The sequence below is a fragment of the Ambystoma mexicanum genome, chromosome 4q (genome assembly GCF_040938575.1).
Source record: "Ambystoma mexicanum isolate Mex_15411 chromosome 4q, UKY_AmexF1_1, whole genome shotgun sequence".
In the NCBI taxonomy this organism is placed as follows: domain Eukaryota; kingdom Metazoa; phylum Chordata; class Amphibia; order Caudata; family Ambystomatidae; genus Ambystoma; species Ambystoma mexicanum.
In genome coordinates this window covers 588,627,502-588,647,090 of record NC_090928.1, presented here as the reverse complement: position 1 = coordinate 588,647,090, position 19,589 = coordinate 588,627,502, and positions in this window count along the sequence as shown.

Here is a 19,589-nt window from a genome sequence, read left to right as displayed (position 1 = left end):
CCAGACCCGTAATGAGGCCCAATGCCCTTTAAATCTAAAACGACTGGGAGTGAGACACGAGTTTAACATTTGATGGAGAAATATGCCAAAGGATATGTTCATATACGAAAGAGGTGTCCATAATGTCTGCCAAAAAAGCATACAATACAATGTATGATAAAGGGTATATCTAACCCCACTAAGATTTCATAAAATTAATCCAGAACAATCTGATCTGTGACCATGTTGTAATGCTATGAATGGCTTGCTTTTCTATATACTACAGCACTGCTCAAGGTTTAGTCGGTTCTGGGAAGGGGGTATAGACAGGATCCAGGTTATGGGAGCTTTGTGGATAAAATGTGGTGGATGTGGCCTTAGTGTTGTCCAAAATATCTATAGCCATGATGCGGCACAATCCTAATGGTCCCAGTATCTTGAAATGAGCAAGAGACCTGATCAAATGAGCAAAAGCTGAGCTAACAGTACAGATTAGACTTGAGTCCATATTTGGTAACACCAACATGTCCAATAAAATGGAATGGATGATAACATTGAACGGAGTGTTGTATTCCTCTGATGAAAGACCACCAGGAGGTTTTTAATTATCTATGGTATAAATACAGGAATACATGAAATATGTCAGTAGTATGTTGAATGTGTATTTAACTGTATGCAGTGTTATGAACATATTGTATTCATGGTCTGGGAATTCGTTTGGAAAGCAGGAGGTTCGGGTTGGGCGTGGTTGGGTAATCGTTTTGCATGCACAATATAACTGTATTCTCATTGTTGGCAGTTAACAGCAAAATGAATAAAGACTTTTAAAAAAAAGTACAGAATCTAATTCTGACCTCCTGTAATTAACAGAAGGCTTTACATTCAGCCATACGACACCCTACGTAATACAGATATTTAGGGGGGAATTCGTATTCATGGATTTATACATCCATAAGCAGCCATGGCACAGAGTGGCGCAGCGGCCCTGCAGCGGTGCCAGTTACGCCCCCAACCCGACTCGTGCGCCAAAAACATCGCACAATTCCAGTACATGGCGCAAAGGCCAGTGGACCAGCATAAAGCCCCCCAACCACGAAAACGCGCGTAAAACTCCCTCGCACCCCTCGGAATACACGTATCCCACTGGCGCCAGCGAAAACGCATGTAAAACTCCCCGCACACCCCTCGGAATACACGTATCCCACTCGCGCCAGCGAAATCGCGTGTAAAACTCCCGGCACACCCCTCGGAATACACGTACCCCGCTCGCGGCAGTGAAATCACGTGTAAAACTCCCCGTGCACCCCTTGGAATACATGTACCCCGCTCGCGCCAGGCCTATCGTGTGTGAAACTCCACGCGTACCCCTGGAATACACGTACCCCACTCGCGCCAGGCCAATCGCAGGTAAAACTTCACACGCACCCCTCGGATTACACGTACCCCGCTCGCGCCAGGCCTATCGCATGTGAAACTTCACACACACCCCTCGGAATACACATACTCCGCTCGCGCCAGCGAAAACACATGGCAAAAGTCCCCCCTGTGGAATGGGCTGCCTGAGGAGCATGCCCAGGGTGGATGGGCTGCCTGCGGTGTATGGAATGGGGTGATGGGCTGCCTGCGGAGCATGCCCAGGGTGTATGGGCTGCCTGCGGGGTATGGACTGGGGTGATGGGCTGCCTGCAGGGCATGCCCAGGGGTGATGGGCTGCCTGCGGGGCAATGCCCAGGGGTGATGGGGTGCCTGTGGGGTATGGACTGGGGTGATGGGCTGCCTGCGGAGCATGCCCAGGGTGGATGGGCTGCCTGCGGGTTATTGATTCGAGTGATGGGCTGCCTGCGGGGCATGCCCAGAGGTGATGGGCTGCCTGCGGGGTATGGACTGGGGTGACGGGCTGCCTGCGGGACATGTTCAGGGTTGATGGGCTGCCTGCAGGGTATGGACAGGGGTTATGGGCTGCCTGCGGGGAATGCCACTGGGGGTCGCCAGTGGTCTCTGATGGTGTTTGCCGTGACATGGCAACCCCGAGGCAGGTGTGGGTGGGCAACTGGGTCCTGGTGCTGGGCTGTGGAGCGATGGAACTTCAGTCGGGAGTCTTCTGTTCCAGCAGGGGTGGTCACAGCAACTGGACCCCTGCAGATGGCTGACGTGCAGGCACCAAATAACAGGACACCTGGCCAGCAGGCAGGCAGCAGCAGATGGCTGGTGGGAGTCGGCTCGGGCTCTGGGGGGCAGGAAAATGGTGTTCTGGCCAGGAGTGTGGTCTTCCATGTGTTGTTGCATGGCCAGCTTGATACAGAGTGATTTGGCACGTGAAAAAACAGCACGTTAGTGTGTAATTTGAGGAAATGCCCTTAGCGCGTAAGCGCGTCTGTGACGTAACACGCGCGGGAGTTTCCCTCATCACGGGTGCATAGTGATTCAGCACGTGAAAAAATAGCACGTCCGCGTGTTAATGCGTGTAATTCGAGGAAAGGGCCTAAGCGCGTAAGTGACGTAATGCGCGCAGGCATTTCCCTCAGCATGGGTTAAAGGTGAGCGGGGCCAGCAGTTCGCTGTATGTGGCTTTCGTGGAGACTGACGCATGTGTTGCTACTTCTGGTTGTTTCACGCGCCATCACAACTTCACAGCGGATCAAGAATGTATCTCTTCTTTTGGTGGGGATAGTGACTACGCGTGTTTTTCATTATCATGGTAGTCAGACAGTGAGTCGCGCACGCTCTTTTTCCCACTGCGGGTGCCCCTGTGTATCGCGTACCCATTTTCGAGGTCATAGTAGCCTGCGTGTCCCACACGTACGTGTTTTTCGTGTCCCTGGTTGCCACTGCGTACTGCAAGAGGTTAATTCCACACACGTGGGCTACCGGGGGTTGTGTGCACGGTTTTACTGCAGTTTTGGGGTGCCTGAGCATTGCGTGACCCGTCACTTTATCACTGGGATCACATATAGCCTTGCAGGTGCACAGGAGTGCTGTTAACATCTTGTATCCCACCCCCTTCACCCCAATTGCCCAGGACAATTGTCGTGTACACCGCCCATTAGCACTACTACATCTGTGCCGGCACTACTCCATCTGTGCCATGGTTGGGAGGCCATGAAAGGTGAGGGGCGCCTCAGCTGGGCGTACTCCACATGGTGGGCGTGGTCACGGACATGGCCAGGGTGACCATGGATTAGGGGGACTCCAGGGTGTCCACGGTGGCCACAGAGGGGCAAGAGGCAGGGGTGCACCACTTTGGCACGATGTGCCACGTGTTGGTGCAGTCATGCCACCACCCCATGTGGTTCCAGGAGATACAGCTCTTGCATCTGGCATTGGCGCCCATGTGACCCAGCAGTCCGTTTCATCGACTGCCATGGGCCCAAGGGTAGTGGTAGCTACAGGTGCAGCTGTGGACACCACCACCCAGGCTCAGGGTCGGCCAGCACATGCTGCGTTGACATCTCAAGAGTCCCAGGATGATTTCCAGGAGGTCAGGAGGCACACGGTAAGTGCACGCAGGGCTGACCTGACCGAGGCACATGTCCCTGGCGCAGATTTGTCATCTGCTGCCTGAGCAGCCGGGTGTTGGCTGGTGCATGGGCAGATGCAGCCGACACCACCCCGGCTGTGAGTCTACCATCCAGTACAGTCCTGGTCAATGACCTTAGCACAGCAGATGTTCCTGCACAGGGTCAAGTCAAGGGCACCCAGCAGCCACTGACGCAAGTCAGGGCTTCCGTCCTTGTTCCACCTGCTACTCCCTCGGTTCAATCCACTAGCGCCACTGCCCATACTGATCAGGGCGGCATTTGCCAGTCAGGGTCCGGACCACTGCTCAAGAGGAGGAAAGTTGCATCTGCAGCAGAGGCTGGGACCCCAGAAACGGCTCCAGCCTCCTGCACGTCGAGGAAGAAGCCTTTCTGCAGGCAGGAACTGGACTTCCTTGTGGACTACATGACGGGACATGACCGTGATATGCTAATGGGCTCGAATTGTCACACTACGGCTGCCCAGCGTTTGACCCACTGGAAGCATATTGCAGAGGGTGTCAGTGCAAACAGACATGAGGTGCGCACAGCTCAGGAGGGCAAAAAGTGTTGGGATGACCTCCGACGCTCTGCTAGGCTAAAGCGTGCCTCTAATTATAACATGACTCTGGTGACTGGCAGTGGGCCACCACCTGAGGATGAAGAGTTCACTTTGCACGTGTCAGTTGCTGCAGAGTTCATACCGACAGAATTGTACGAATGAGTGGGAGAGATGCTGGACTTTGATGCCTCGTCCAGTGAGTGTTGTCGTGTGTTTGTCCAGAACATGTGTGGTTTGCTTGTGTGATGTGTTGTGCTTGACTGCCACTACATGCTATGTGTACATGGTTCTCATGTGCGAGTCATGCAATGCTTCACTGATGCGTGCCTGCTGTGCAGGATGCTGGAGATGTAGAGCAGACGGGGAATGTCCTCATCACCACACTTGCACGATGCTCACATGCTAGTCACCTGGCTGCCCCTCCGGTCCATGTTCCAGCTCACTGGCCCTTCTGCATGTAGCCTGGGGTGTCTTTCCACTCAGCACTGGGACTATGTAATCGCATGACTGGCATGCATGTGTGTTCTGCCTGCATGCAGGCACTCCATGTAGGCATGCTCCCTTGCCCCTCCACCCCCTGCACCCCAGTTTCACCATGGCACTGGTGGGTATCATGTTGGAGTACTGCAATGGCCTGTTCAACGCTCCTGTGTACATGCACACTTCCCCCTGCCTACCTGCCAGACACATACAGTGGGGTACATCCTTTGTCCTTGATGCAGGGTGTCTCACTCAGACTGTGCAGATGGCAGATGCTCCGCAGGAACATGCGTACCCATTCATGCATGCCCCTAAATGTCCTTGACCAGATGATCATTGTAGTACGTGTCCAGGATGACATACATTTAATGGCATTTGATCATCCATTCCATGCCCACGCTGGCTCTGTCCTGCATCACGCACATGTTTAGGGTGCCACAGTCTGTGTGGGGCACAGGCCTCCCCCTGTTTCAGATCCCCTGACTCTGTTCAACTGGTGTAGTGGCTTCTGCACACATGGGTGTACGACTGAGGGTTCATCATGTGTCCTGCTTTAACGCTTACCTGGACTCTGCAGGGACACTCCTGGAGCTCCTTAATTTTCTTGCAGTGTACAATGAATTTCTGTAGAGACAAATACAATAATCTTTCTTAATAATGACCTCCCTCTAACAATCTCAACTCTAATACACTATTCAGTAGGTCTTTAACTAAATATTTCCTTTGACTCACCTTAAGTGTTATTTTTGTGAGCTCTCCATCCTGTTATAACACAGGGGCGCTAGTCCTGAAGATAAGGTGATGTCTGAAGAAGGGAAACTAACTGATGACAAAATGGGTGCTGAGGGAAAAACCATATGAGGGAAAAAAACCATGTGAGGAAAACCACCTGCTACGTTCACTGCTGAGGAAATACTGCATGAGGGGGTGAATATAGTTTCAAAATCCTGAAGGAAAAACAACTTTAATGACCCTCAGTAGTTCCAATGAAAAAAGAAATGCAGTTCCAGCAATAACAGTGAAAGCCTATGCAAAACTCCCCTATATCAAATAAAGAACACAAATAACTAACTGCTAGTTAGCCTGCGTGTATGAATGCATTTGCTAAATGGGTAGTGAAGAAAGCTTTTAAACCAGTGCCAAAACAAATGAATGCGCACTAGCGCAGCGCGGTCCTCACAATGACAGAAGAACAAAATGAAGAGTCCTATGAACCGCCCAGCGCACGAGCGGAGAAAACGTTTCTATTTAACACAAGACAAGTACTCCATGGAGCGGAATGGAAAGCCGCTACAGATAACTGCTACAGTCCCAAAACATCACAATGGACTGATAATAACACACTCCACAATCACACACGGTACTTGCGTGAAGTCGGAACAAACCTCTCCGGAGTTCTGAGGAGAAGCTGTCGCCGACGAAAATAGTTTCTGCAGGGAAAAATCAAGGAATGGGCCAAAACGGACAGGGACTACAGACTAGAAAGGGAAGGGCAAAACTGAAGCTAAAATAAGGGAATGACTGGAATTTAACTGACAACAGCTGTGAGGGGATTCCAAGGAACTGCGGTAGGCGTCACAACTGCAGAGCAGTCAAACGACGCGAAGCGCGCATCTCCAGGTGGGCTGTCATTATATAGAATGACATTGCCAAAGACTAGACCGGTAAGGCTTAGTCAATAGTGGCACAATAAGGCGGCCATGAAGGAAAGAGGAATTCCCATTGAATATTACAGGAATTAGCTATCCACACTAAGTAACCCCTCCCTTTTCCATCAAGAGTTAAACCTTACAGGATTCCTATAGAACTAACACCCAGGAACTAGTCTGTGGTCATGACAGTACCCCCCCACAAAGACTTTCTTCCCAGTTTGGTAGGGTGATTTCGATGGAACTTCTTTAACAATCTAGGGGCATTAATGTTTTCTGAGGGTTCCCAAGACCTGTCTAGCGGACCATAACCCTTCCAATCGACTAGATAAAACAATTTGCACCACACCACCTTGGAATCCAAAATTTCCTTCACTTCGAATTCTGGTTGATCGTCTTCGACGTCCACTGGAGTTGGCGCCTGAAGTAAACGGGTCTCTGGGTCAACTGGTTTTAATAGGAATACATGAAAAACTGGAGGAATTTGCATTTTCTTAGGAAGAGTCAGTCTCATAGCCACGGGGTTAATGACAGCTTCAATGATAAATGGACCCAGATACTTTGGAAGAAACTTCTTGGAACCCTTCAGAACCAGGTTTCGGGAAGACAACCAGACAGAATCGCCTAATTGGAAACAGGGAGCTTCACTTCGATATCTTTTGAGTTTCCTTAGTGGCAGCTAAGTTAGCTTGAGCCTTACTTGATGCTGTGAGAATATGGTCATGTAGGTTCTTGACTGCTGGCATTTCTAATGGATCTGGAGGATCGAATACAGATGTTCGAGGATGCTGACCATGCATGGTGTAGAACGGCGTGAGTCCAGTAGATGAGTGAACTGAATTGTTGTAAGCATATTCTGCCACCCACAAAATGTCCAACCAAGAGTCATCGGTCTGATGAAGCATACAACGCAGATACTGCTCCAGGGTCCTATTTGTGCGCTCCGTTTGACCATCAGTCTGTGGGTGATGACTTGTGGATAGTCGTACATCAATCTTGGCCAACGCACAACACTTCCTCCAAATTTTTGAGACAAATTGACTACCTCTGTCGGAAATTACAATGGAAGGAAAACCGTGCAGTTTTACGGTGTTTTCTAAAAAGGTCTTAGCCAAACTGGAAGTGGTTGGAAGTCCTTTTAATTCCACAAAATGAGCCATCTTGGAAAATAAATCTACTACCACCAAAAATGTGTCATAACCTTCACAAGGAGGGAGATCGGTAATAAAATCCATGGATAAGGTATGCCACGGGTCGGCCAGATGAGTATTGCATCCACCTTCCGAATGTCCATCTTGACTCCCTGAGAGGATAATACAAACCCCAAAAATTCAACCTCCGAAACATGAAATGAACATTTTTCCAGCTTTACAAAAAGTGAATTTTCTCGCAACTTCTGGAGGACAGCCTTAACATGCTTCACATGTTCTTGGGGATCAGCAGAAAAACATTCAAATGTCATCGATGTAAACAACTGCGCAAATATCCAGTAGATCTCTTAAAACATCATTCATAAAGCATTGAAAGGCTGCCGGTGCATTGCACAATCCAAATTGCATCACTTGGTACTCAAAAAGGCCATATTTAGTGCGAAAGGCGGTCTTCCATTCACCGCCCTCTTTAATTCTGATTAGATGGTAGGCCCCTCTGAGATCTAGTTTGGTAAATATCTGGGCTCCTTTAATTTGATCCAACAAATTGGAAATGAGAGGAATGGGATACCGGTTCTTGACAGTCATTTGATTTAAGGCACAATAATCAATACAGGTCCTGAGATCTCCTTCTTTTTTTGGTACAAAAAAAAGAGGAGAGGCAGCCGGGGATTCAGAAGGTCGAATGAAACCATTAGCTAAGTACTGGTCCAAATACTTCTTCAGGTGAGCGTCCTCTTTCTCAGTTAACAAATAAATCCGATTACAAGGAATTTGTCCCCCGGGAAGAAGATCAATCTGGCAATCGTAGGGTCGATGTGGAGGAAGGACATCGGCTAGCTTTTCTTCAAAGACCTCCTGGAATTCCTTATACTCAGGAGGCAGGATACCAATTAATCCAAGTGTGGAGTCTGTTATTCTTTTGTTTTGATCGAAATTCTCCAGGTTCTTCATTAGACAGCATGAGTCTTCACATTCTGCAGCAAAGATCAAGGATCTAGACCGCCAATCAATAGTTGGGTTATGTTTTTTGAGCCAGGGCATGCCAAGAATAATCTGATATTGTGGAGCTCTTATAAGGTCAAACGTAATCCTCTCTCTATGTCTCTCGTGACAAAGCATGGTAAGGTTATCAGTGCGTTGTGTAACAGGTCCAGAAGCCAAGGGAGTACCATCGACTGCAGATACATTTTCAGCTTCATTCTTGTCCACAAGGGGAAAACCCATCTTGCATGCCAGTCGTGAATCCATGTAGTTGCCTAGAGCACCACAATCTATGTAAGCTTGTAAAGCATGGATCCTTGTGGGCTGCTCTTGACTAAATAGGATGATGGGAAATACAAAGTATGAGGTCACTAAACCCTTGTCCATGCTCGACAAGCTGACCTCTAAACTTGTCGGGCACTGGAGTTTTCCGGAATCTGGTCTTTCTTTTCCTGATTGACACCTCCAATGGGTCTTCGGGATGGTTTAATAGGACAGTCTTTGAGGAAAGGGCCAGGTTTTCCACAGTACAAACACAATTGCTGTTGACCTCTTATCCCTTTCTGCCTGTGAAATAGGTCCTCTGACAACTCCAAGCTGCATTGGTTCTGTGTGACTTTCAGTTCCCGTTCTTACTTGATTGTCCTTTGGGCAAACAAAATAAGTTCTATTTTCAGAACGGGAACGGTCTACCCTTCGGTCTTGTAAACGTTGATCTAATTGGATAGTTAGGTCAATGAATTCAGCAATACCTTTCCGGAGGATTGACTACCTGTGCCAACACATCCTTTAATTCACTGTGCAACCCTCCATGGAATAATGTTGCCCTCTTTTCGGTGGGCCAGCTGGTCTCTGACACTAGTCTATTGAAAGTTGCGACATACGCCAATAATTCTTGATTACCCTGCCGTAGTGAAAGCAACTCATTATCCAGGGCTTGCCCTTGGGTATGGCGTGCAAATAGTTTTTCCATCTCTTTCTGGAATTCTGTAAGTTTCCTTAAAATTGGGTCATCCCTATTCACTAACGGAATAGACCAGTCTGCAGCATAACCACCCAGATAGGATAATATAAAGGCCACCTTAGACTGATCTGTGGGAAATACTCCTGGGCGGCAAAGAAAGTGTAGCCTGCATTGATTCATAAAAACAGCACATTTTTTAGGATCCCCCAAATAGCGCTCAGGAGGTGCTAAAGGAATGTTTCCCAGGACTATCACTTGGACTGGAGTAGGGGGTGCAACAGGAAGGGATGCTGATGGATTGGTTGCAGGCAGGGGAACTTGTCCAGCCTGTGTCTGCAAGAGTTGGCGTGCTAGTTCTTCAGTACGATCCCTGTTAACAACTAGCTCCCTGTGCAGTGCACTAGTCTCAGAACGAGCGGCATGGACTTCCGCTCTTAACTCTCCTAACAACTGTGCCAACTGATCCACTTCAGGAGTCTCCATAGCTCCCAGGCAGAGTAATTTCAAATTATGGCTTTGCGTTCTGTAACGCTTACCTGGACCCTGCGGGGACACTCCTGGAGCTCCTTAATTTTCTTGCAATGTACAATGAATTTCTGTAGAGACAAATACAATAATCTTTCTTAATAATGATCTCCCTCTAACAATCTCAACTCTAATACACTATTCAGTAGGTCTTTAACTAAATATTTCCTTTGGCTCACCTTAAGTGTTATTTTTGTGAGCTCTCCATCCTGTTATAACACAGGGGCGCTAGTCCTGAAGATAAGGTGATGTCTGAAGAAGGGAAACTAACTGATGACAAAATGGGTAATGAGGGAAAAACCATATGAGGGAAAAAACCATGCGAGGAAAACCACCTGCTATGTTCACTGCTGAGGAAATACTACATGAGGGGGTGAATATAGGTTCAAAATCCTGAAGAAAAAACAACTGTAATGACCCTCACTAGTTCCAATGAAAAAAGAAATACAGTTCCAGCAATAACAGTGAAAGCCTATGCAAAACTCCCCTATATCAAATAAAGAACACAAATAACTAACTGCTAGTTAGCCTGCGTGTATGAATGCATTTGCTAAATGGGTAGTGAAGAAAGCTTTTAAACCAGCGCCAAAACAAATGAATGCGCACTAGCGCAGCGCGGTCCTCACAATGACAGAAGAACAAAATGAAGAGGCCTATGAACCGCCCAGCGCACGAGCGGAGAAAACGTTTCTATTTAACACAAGACAAGTACTCCATGAAGCGGAATGGAAAGCCTCTAAAGATAACTGCTACAGTCCCGAAACGTCACAATGGACTGATAAGAACACACTCCACAATCACACACGGTACTTGCGTGAAGTTGGAACAATGCTCTCCGGAGTTCTGAGGAGAAGCCGTCCCCGACGAAAATAATTTCTGCAGGGAAAAATCAAGGAATGTGCCAAAACGGAAAGGGACTACAGACTAGAAATGGAAGGGCAAAACTGAAGCTAGAATAAGGGAATGACTGGAATTTAACTGACAACAGCTGTGAGGGGATTCCAAGGAACCGCGGTAGGTGTCACAACTGCAGAGCAGTCAAACGACGCGAAGCGCGCATCTCCAGGTGGGCTGTCATTATATAGAATGACTAGACCGGTAAGGCTTAGTCAATAGTGGCACAATAAGGCGACCATGAAGGAAAGAGGAATTCCCATTGAATATTACAGGAATTAGCTATCTACACTAAGTAACCCCTCCCTTTTCTATCAAGAGTTAAACCTTACAGGATTTCTATAGAACTAACACCCAGGAACTAGTCTGTGGTGACACCTGCTTACTGTCCCATTCTCATCTGCTGTGTTGTCAGTTGACTCAGATGATGCAATTGACGCTAGTCAACACTGTCTGCCAATACACAGGTCTCTGGTCACCCTTTCGCTGCCATGCAATGCCTCCCTGCATTTTCGCTTAGGGGGGTGTTTGCCTGTAGCCATGCAACCCATTGCATGCACATTGCACGTGATTCCTGAACTTGCCCTTACACTGCCTTCATGTTTATTGATTGACATCATAATGTACTTGTTCATGTAGATAGTGGGTAACGTACACATGTTCTGCACTGCATCAACCCACTTCTGTGCCGTGTTACACCGTTCTGCATGCATACTCACTGCTGCAATGTCAAAGTGACCTGGCATGTATGGTCAGATTTTCATCCCTTCTCTGTCATGAATGCCACGGGCACAGGTGCATCCTGTGACACATGTACTAGGTATTGGAAATCCCTAGTGGGTGTTTAGCAAAGTTGATTGGTCAATCTACGGCCTATACCGAGTGGTATAGGGCACAGATTGAATGTAGCCTGCCAATCGGGTTGTAATGACTGTGGAGCTGCCTTCACGTGTGTATGTGTACACTTTCACATACATCAAAGCAAGCAGCTTTGTAGCTGCTTGCTCTGCTGTATTGGATGCTGTTCATGTTCACAATACAGGTGTATAGGGAAAGGGGTGTTTTTGAATGCTTTCACATGTACATATGCAAGCAACTTCACCGTTGTGTAGTGCAACATTGCGGCTATTCACTTATGTGTGTGTGAAAGTGTTCATTTACACGTGTGTCTTCTACAGCTTTTTTGTTGACTGACTAATAGGTAGTTGGTTGACTTTAGTGATAGTGAGATTTCAGCATTGCGCACGTTATGTTCAACTGGCATAATCCTGAAGGTGCACTGTTGTGCAGTATGTGTACGCCCAGGCCCACTTAGCTAATATGGTGGGGCCTGGCTGTGAAGAATTTAAACAAGCAATAATGGAATAGGGCACATTCATAGCATAATGTACTCAATCAGGCCCTGAGGGGTGTTCTTGAGGCTTCATGGCCTGCAGCTCGGACCGTACTGGGCGTTATGGTGCCTCATGCCTGGTTGCAGGCCCTTGCTTTGCTCGGAACATTCACTATATCTACATGGCCCATGACACCCGGTACGGGCCGAGCTGCAAATGGATGAAGCTATATTGGTGATGATGGTTTAGTGATGCATGTGTACATGCATATTACGTGTGTCATTGTGTGTTTGGATTCACTTGCAGCTGTGGTCAATTTGCAGTTCAGACATGCTTATGGTATGTGCCATCTCTTTGTTGCCATCTGTCTTTTCTGCCTGTGACATGTGCCTGACCGAGGTGGTGTCTGATGGAGGTGATATACTACATTTTGTACTTGTGTAGGCTTTGCTATTTAGACACATCCATTTCTGCTTTTGGGATGTGTTTGCATATCAATGCAACTGAATGCATGCCAGGTTCTCATTTGTGTGTGACATGTCTGCTTCATGTGTTGGCTGTCGATGTGATGTCTATGTGTGTGTGGGTTATGTGCTTCTGACATGTGTACTCATGTTTGGTTTTTCCACTTTTCAGATGATGACGCAATGGAGGCAGGGGATGGTGATGTCATGCCAGACACAGGGTTGCTATCACACCAGCAACCCAGCACAAGTGGGGGTCATGGGGTGGTAGACCACAAGAACACACTTGTGCTCCAGACCATTGTGTCTAGGGCTGGCAATGAGTCTAGCCCGAATGATCACTCTGACGACAATGTCGAGTTGGATGCGCGTCATGTCCATTCGTCAGCGGTGAGTGATTCTGTTGTGGATGATCCTCTGTCCGCGACACCTGCACTGAGGGGCCAGGCGGTGGTGGGACCTCTGCCTGTGGTGGATCAGGACGCACGGTCACACTCCACACCAGTTGCCGATGTGCCTGAGGCATCACGTCAATGGAGGAATCTACTCCTGCAGCCGGGGGCAGTGCCAACCCAACAAGGACCGTTGGGCTTCTTGGGCCCCGCGGGTGTCAAGCCCAGCAACGCGGTGGCCGTGTGCCACCAGGATATACTGAGTGGGAGCAAGCCATGGTTGCCAATTCCGAACAACAGGAGGCAGCAATTGATAATATTGCTCAGATCATGGAACGTGTGGCCCAATCCGTGCTTCCCCCCTGCTGGGCAGGTGGATCTCCAGCAGCGGGTGGCACATTCCAAGGCCTGCTCGCTCAGGCTGGGCATGGCGGCCTTAGACAGGGCACGCTGGGCTGAAATGGTTTCTCTGCGTCAAGCAATTGCTGCTCACGCAGAGGCACACATGGAGGTCCTGAGGGAAGACCATGCTTCCCTCCGATCTACTCTGGGTGTGCTCTTGATGTCCCAGAGGCAGCAGACAGAGGAGAGGCTGGAACAGCTTGAGATTACCATCTCGGCTGAGCTATGTGCTTGCCGGGAGGTGTTCCAGATGTCATGCCAGGCCATGCAGGAAGAACTCTGTGTTACACATGTTACCTTGCAAGAGGAAGCACGCGTATCACGTGATGCTCTGCATGCTGACGTACGTGTCATCGCCGCACAGAACCAGGCTCACCGGTCCCGCAGACTTGCTGCCGACGAGGGGCAAGCTGCACATAGGTGGGGTCAGGGTACTGTGCAACGTCCACCTTTTGAGTCAGAGGGTGAGGAGGAGGATGACTTATCTCCCACACAGGTCGGGCCGTGCCGGCGTTGAGCCCATGGTTTTTTTTTATCTCAACATCATCGCATATGGGTGTTGAGGTGCACCCTGTACCTCCCCCCTCCTAGGTGCCTTCCACCCCGGTCGTATGTGGCCATTTTTGATTTTTATAGTTAGTTTAATTAGTTAATATAGTTTAAAATTGCGTGTCTATTGTGCTTTCATGTGATGGTGTGGTGCTTTGCGGCTTTTGAAAGCATCCACTGTCTGTTCCAGCTGGGCCCTTCAAGCTTGTCTCATGTACGTGTTTGCAGCTTGGGGTCCTTACTCACATATGCCACTTCTGCTTCCCCTATCTATGGGCTCGCAAGGATGGTTCGGTGTCACAACCATTTACACAAGGGCATTGGACTTTTGTCATATCCGTGGCCTGGCTGCTGCTGTACTACTTGTGTTAACACCCCTAGTGGGGATTATGGATGTTTTCTCCACGGCATGTCTGCAATCAATTTTGGTGAGTACATTATTGATATGTCCATTTATTGATGTTGATTGTGATGTATGTTCTTTTCTTACCTGTAGATGTGCTTGATGCACTTCATGCTGTAGACAGTAGCCTGCACCCTTTGCCTGTCAGAGAAACAATGATGGTGGGAGGGGGCCGGATGTTGACAATGTCAAAATGGTGCATGTTGAATTCAGCACCTGGGGATTGTGGCAAAGGAGGATGCATTCGGAATGTGACCCAAGAGGCACAAGTCACAGTCCAGTCCTCACCTGAGATGTCTTCCTATACTACTACTACGCTCTGTTCCCTTTGGACGGCACATTGTGTCTGTCTTCCCTCTTGGACATTGATGCTGCCTGAGGGCACAGTTTTCCTACTGGACTATTGCTCTTTTACTTGTTTTTCACACTCTGGTGCCTTTAGTCCCTGTTCTTCTTCCTGCTACTGTCCTTGATGCAGATCTGTCCGCCTGTCTGTCGGGCTGTTATTTCCGCATACTCTTACACTGCCTAGGTTTGCCTCTGTAGAATTCTGTTCAACAGCATCTTTTTGTCACTCCTCCTGTCTTTCATCTTTTTGTCACTCCTCCTATCCATGGTTTTAGGTTGGCTGTTGGCTTTACCAATGCTATTCAACTGTCGTGGCTCTTGACTTGCTGTCAGCTGTTTCCGGCTATCTCACATTCTCTGTGCCTTTCAAGACTTCTGCTGTCTCTGCCTTTCTTTGTTCACGCTATCAATGATTGATTGGGTTTCAGCTCAACCATCCTGTTGTGCCAGCCTCCTTGGTTATTTTCGACTCAAGTTCCAACTCTACCTGTGAGGTTACAGAACCTGGGGTTGTGTGGGAGGAGGTGGGATGTAGGTCTCAGACATGGCCCATTAATAACCAGCATGAAGACACACACAGTAAACTTTCAAGACTTATTGATGCCTTTTGTGCCCTTTCTGCAGGAAAAGGAGCATCCACACTACCTTTGCCAGCAGACACCGGTCCAAGAACTACTAAACCCTCGCCACGTTGGGTGGGGCACACGTGCGCATGTGCACGCAAGCAGTAGCACGGGGCTTGTGCTCAGACGTCCGACAGAAGCAGACGTGTTTCCAGGAGCTCCAAGCAAGGTGAGCAGCATGAGGGGCCATGCCCCAGCCGACCTTCCTCCAGGCCCCTCACACATGCAAGCTAAGTTGCGCCAGTGCTGGGGAGGTTGGCCAGACATTGGGGAAGATGCGCACAGTACAGCTAAGCCGTGCTGAGGACAAAATGGCAAGAAGCTTTCCCAGTTGTCAGAGGCACACGCAGGGGGCATCGGCCATGTCCTCGAGTCCACCCTGCTCCATAGAAGCAAAGTTATTAGCCCAGTAGCGTTCTGAGACACAAACTAATACAGCGCAAGGGGGGGGCACCCAGCACTGCACAAACTTGAGTGCAGTGTATATCATTAGCATATGCAAATTGCCACGTGCGCTACCTATAGAAATCCACGGCTGTCAGAACGCAACTTGTACTGAAGTCGCACCTCGCCGCATGCGTCTAGCAGGTCACCCAAGGACCATTCTATCATGTGTGACTCTTACTACATGGTCTTCCATTTACCGCGGGGCCACGTGTGGCTGCCTTAACGCATTAACAGTGTATGAACCATCACGGGCAAATGAAAAGTATACGAATGAAGCAGCAGACAAGAGTGCTTGTTTGGGGAGGAGTCACTAAGTTTGAGGCATGAATGGTGTTATGTGTGTGGGGAAAACACACACAGAATAGTAACTCACGCTCTCTTTTCAGCATTGAACTGCTCCTGTTACCGGACCTGAGAGTGCGCAGGCAGGAGGCCAGCACTCACCCCAGCAATAAATCTCTCTTTTTCTCGGCTTTGAGCCATTTTGTACAATGTGCATGAGGAACATGGTTTCTCTGATTGAGTATGTGTAATTGTCAATAGTAGGATTTTGTCTTTTGCCTACTTTCCCTTGCCCATCCAATTCCCCTCTCCTGACTCTCTTTCCAGTTATCCTGAATACGGATGCCTATCCAACCAACGGATCCCTGACCCTTTTTCCCCACCTGGGTCTCGGAGGCCTGTGTAAGTTTGACCTTGAAGGGGCCCAGACCGCAGAGGGGGTGGTTGGTTTGTGCCACTCCTGCGCCTGGAGACCAGAGCTCTGACACTACTCATCAGTTGTTGCATCCTCATTGATTATTGTGTACTGAAAATGCTACCCATCCTGTTGATCCATTGTTCTACTGTTCTACCTTGGTAGTTCTTCTATCATTCTGCTTGGACATGTGCTTGCCCATATTCAGCAACTTCAAGTCATCTACTGGAGACTCTTCCAAGGGTTTTTGTAGGCTACGGGCTTTTCGCTGGTTTGGGGGTTTGGCTCCTTGGAGTTCTCTGCGATTTGGTATTTTTAACAGTCAAGGTGGCCTCTGAGGGGGCTGGGCCCTATTTCCACGTAGGGTAGAACAAGGAAACCAAGGGGTAGGGGGATCCTGAAGACAGGTAGACTAGGAGGAAGGAGGCAACTGACCCCAGACACAGTTCTTCTGAAGGTCATGGTGATGAGTAAATGAGGGAGGCCTTTTGTTGTGGTACAGTATGCTTGGGCTATGGTGTTTGTGAACTCTATGATATTCTCATGGTAGGGTCCTATGTACGTGATGTGTTCTGCTGGTCAGTGGCTGTTCCTGTGTTGGCTTTACTTTTCAGGTGTCAGGGGATTGTTATGGTTTGACATACTGGGGTGTACACAGAGGCAATGTTCACATGTGATGTGTACAGGACACTGAGGGTCACTTGATTTCACATGCATGTATTGCGTGCATGTCCCTACTAACATACACACTTACACAATGCTCCACCACACATAAAACCACCCTTCCATGCCCACACGTGTACACATATTGCCTTCTCTGGCATGCTGTCTCTGTGTAGCGCATGATCACTTACCATTTGGGGATCGTGTACATGCGTCAATGATTTTTTTGTTGTTGCTTGTCCTTTTTATGATGCTCAAGGTGTATCCCCAACAGAATGGCTGCTCACTGTGCTGTGTGCTAAGCGGTGTGTTGCAGGAGACACACACAGCACACGGGTTAGGGATTTGCGAATTTGGCTTGGACAATGTGCATGCCAACAGGCATTCTGTATTTTGTTGATGGTACCGCTGGTGGCATGCATTTGTGTATGACTTTGTATGTGGGGGGGGTGGTCAGTCATTTGACCTGATTCCATGTCATTTCTGATTGTCTCAGGCCTGTTTCCATTTATCACGTGTCCTTTCGTATCTAATTGGTCATGTGTTGGCCTTTTAGTTTGATCTTTTGCTGTTGCACGGCATGTCATGGTGCAGCAGACAAGGGTGATGTGGGTTGGGAGGGTTAGGGTGACATAGCAGTGATTGTCATGGCCTGTTTTTCAGGGGGGTGGTGTGATGTACACCTTGCATGTGTTCCTTTTGGTCACACAGAATTGGTTATGTTTAAGTATCTAGGGATGCACACAATGTAGCACTTCCGTGGCAACATTCTCAGGGTGGTAGGTTGTGACAGTTGACTGTCTCTTTGTCATCATCGATTGTCACCTGGTATGTGCCAGGCCTGTGTGCCCTCCGCAGGCGTGGGAGTTTAGGTGAAGAATATGGCCACAAGCTGGGTCCGGGCTGCCTCGCCACGTGCCCTTTCCCCTCCCATGGGCAGCGCCTGGGGATGTGGGGGCACCACCATGTCCACTGGTATGCCCTGCCGTGTTGAAACATTGTGCAGGACACATGCTGCCACAATGATCCTGCACACTACTGGGGGTGCATATAGTAGCTGCCCGCCAGAGTGGTCAAGGAAGCGGAAGCGTGACTTCAGCACTCCAAATTTGTGCTCCACTATGCCCCTGGTTGCAATATGGGCAGCGTTGTATCTTACCTGGGGTGGTGTGGTGGGGTTCCGTATTGGTGTCATCATGTGGTTGCTCACAGGGTAGGCACTGTCCCCTGGGGAGGTGAGGATGGTTGTCATTAGTTGGGTTTGTGTATTTGTCTGTGTGTGACATGCATGCATGTGCACAGACATTAGTACTCACCAATGAGCCATGTGTCGCCATGCTTCCCAGCTTCCAGGTTCCGGCTCAGGGCACACATTCTGTATATGAAACTGTCATGGGTAGACCCAGGGTTGATTGCATAGACAGAGGTGATGATTCCCTTGGCATCGCATACAACCTGTACACTGATGGAATGCCAGTGCTTGCAGTTTTGATAGATGTGCTCAGTGGCCCTAGGTGGATGTAGGGCCACATGGGTGCAATCTATGGCACCAAGCGCTTTGGGGAAGTGTGCCACCCTGTAAAAGTCCTGGACCACGGCCTGCCTTTCTGCAGGTGTTCTGGGCATGTATATGTGCCTGCGGACTGAGGGGCACGCAGTCATGATTGCCAACAGCTGGTGTAGGCAGCGTGACTGTGTGGCCTGTGAGACGCCCCCAACTATGGCAGTTGTCCACTGAAATGACCCAGTGGCCAAAGAATGCAGGGCATTGAGCACCTTTTCCAAGGGGCTCAGTGCTTGGGAGAACAGGGTGGGTGATGTGAGGTCATCCTCCCACTCAGTGACCAGGTCTAGGAGGATACGAGGTGGAAACCTTTACCTGCCATAGACCTGGTCATCAGGCATCCCAAAAAGGCTGGTCCGGGGCAAGAAAATGCAGGGCCTGGCTATTCTCCTCCTCCTGCGGTGTCCCACGATCAGTGCTGCGACAAATGGGGCATTCATCGTAGCTGTATAAACATGTTTGTTGTTTGTGTGCACTTTTATACTGCGCGAGGACGCTTCCACTTGCCTTCGTGTGGCGGATGTGTTGACGCCTGTGCGCATCTTTTGGCGTGCGTGGGTTTCCCGTATTCGATTCCATGAATTAGTGTTGTCCGCGTGCATGTGGGCGTTCCGTATATTTCCCTGCAGTACTTCCCCAGTTACGCCTTCTTTTTCACGCGTTGTTCCCCATTCCACGTGTTCCGCCCCGTGTTCCGCCCCCTTTTTGGTGTGTGCGCTGATGTGCGCTTTCGCTGTGCGTGTCGTGCACGGCGTTCTGGATGTTGCAATGACGTGTGCGCCCGTGTACGCCACGCATGGATTTGGCGCACATCCCGGGGAAAACACACGCAGGGCCTTCCATGAATCGCACGCGTGCGCGTGCTCTTGCTTTTTCACGCTTGTGCCAGCTTGTGCCACGATATTCAGCACACATTTGTTCCATGAATCGGCCCCTTAATGTTTCATTATTTGCACTGACTTCCTTACACCACAGTGCAATTATTTGCAGTGTTATCAGT